Raw genomic sequence first — 2071 nt, forward strand, 5'->3', positions numbered from 1 at the left:
ACAGATTTAGGTTATGATCACCTAGCACGTTAATTCTTAGGAAGGGTATATGGGGTTGTTAAGAGGAAAAGGGGGAGAATAGAAAAAAGTGGAGAAAGTGAAGAAGAAGGGGAAGATAAAGAGAGAGACTGAGAAGAAGAGGGAGAGTTAGAAATTAAATTGATTAATATTGAATGATTAAATTAAACATTTTAAATTTATTTGGTAGCAGCAAGGTAACTTCATATGAGAATTATATTAATTATTTACTGCAGGATCAACACTAGGATTCCACACTGTGTACCTCTAGCTGCTGGTTTCATTTGTGCTCTGCATTATGAACTGCTCTTTTTAGCATTAAGGGCATGTGGTTTTAATCCCAATGATACTAGAGATTTTTGGTAGTGCCAATAAGGGATAAATCTGGTTTTGCGTTTTGGGCAAGGACTAGTATTTTCATTCATCATGTTTCCAGTTCATCAGTTGCACTTAATGCTTTTGCTGAACACCTTAATCAGCCTATTGTTTTCTTAAATATTGCATATTTAAATCAACCTCTAAGGCCATTAGACTTTGAAATTTTCTGCTTCCAATGTGCTTTGCATGCATTATATATGAATATTAATTAATTCGTGACCTGATGTATAATCTTGTCTTCGTTAGAAGAATGGTTATGGTTTGGATTCTCCATTTATCTTAGATTCCAACTCTACCTCAGGTTCGCATAATAATCAAACCATAAATGAAATTAAACCAACATATTCACATTGGCAATTGCTAAGGGCATTGCCTTCATGAAGAACACACATTGCATTTACAAGGCAAAATGTCAGTATGTGTAACTTCAATACAAAAAGATGAGATCTAAATAATACATATCCTTGTTCTTTTAGATGCTTAACCTTTTTCTCTCACATGCTGAGTTCTATAATATCAGTAAACTACTAAACTAAAAATTACATGCTCATTACTGCAAGTGAATAAGCTTCAAAAGAAAATTTCAAGTGTTGAGATCAAATATGCTGGTAGCCTTCAATTTCTCATCCGTACTAGCTCCACCTTCTTTCTTGACCACAATGACATCTGTAAGTTTATGTGGTTCAGCCTCTTCCAGCATTTGAACTACCATTCTCTTTTAAATCCTAATCTAAGCCTGTTTTAAGTAAAAGATGGTAACATTTTATCTAGTTGGGTTGGCCATACTTAAAGAACAGAAGAGAAAAGCTAAAAAGTAAATGACAGGAGAAGAAGATTTTACTAGGAGCCATGTAACCACGAGTTCTAGCATTGATATGATTCCAATCTCCACCACCAGCTTAAATAATCTTTGCAAGTCCAAAATCAGCAATCCTTGGCTTCCACTCCTCATCCAACAAAATATTACTTGACTTCACATCTCTGTGAATCACAGGTCTATCAAACCCATGATGCAAGTACTCCAGTCCCCTTGTAGCCCCAACTGCAATTACATACCTTAACTCCCACCCTATCTTGATCTCGTTACAAGAATGTGGCTGATCCCACAAGCTTCCATTAGGTAGATACTCATAAACCAGTAGATTGCTATCCTCACTTGTGATGCTACAGGACAGCTTCACCACATTCACATGCCTCACAGCACTAAATATGGCCACTTCTACATCAAATTCTGTTGATCTGAAGTCCCTTTTAGTTAGCATGGCTGAGCTGCTCCGTAAAATTTTCCGATCAGTACTGCTATTGGATGTCCAAATGTGTTTCACAGCTAGTTCATTGCCATTACCAAGGACAACTTTGTACACATTTCCTGATCCTCCTTTACCGATGAAATTTTCCAATTTAATAGCATCAGTGATGTCTCTTTCACTAAAACTTAGTACTCTAAATGATTTCATATCCTAAGAACTCTGCTTCAATGGATGATCAAGATTCTTGATCTTAGCTTATGAACAATAACCAACCATCAGAAATGACCAAAACTAGCAGTCCGGCTGCTAAACAAGATATAGTACTCGAAGGTGACTGGAATTGCTATAAGTGGCTGAACAAGATTGAATATTCCTGAAATTATTGCTACGTAAACCTGGGCTGCCATCAAAGCCTTCGCGAAAGG

General features: G+C 36.6%; 1 pseudogene; it reads right to left on the minus strand.

Moving 5' to 3' along the window:
* Positions 1–1163: 1163 nt before the first annotated feature.
* Positions 1164–1853, minus strand: LOC110664222 (receptor-like protein kinase 7; annotated as a pseudogene).
* Between the last annotated feature and the right edge of the window lie 218 nt (positions 1854–2071).

The sequence above is a fragment of the Hevea brasiliensis genome, chromosome 8 (assembly GCF_030052815.1).
Source record: "Hevea brasiliensis isolate MT/VB/25A 57/8 chromosome 8, ASM3005281v1, whole genome shotgun sequence".
Lineage (NCBI taxonomy): Eukaryota > Viridiplantae > Streptophyta > Magnoliopsida > Malpighiales > Euphorbiaceae > Hevea > Hevea brasiliensis.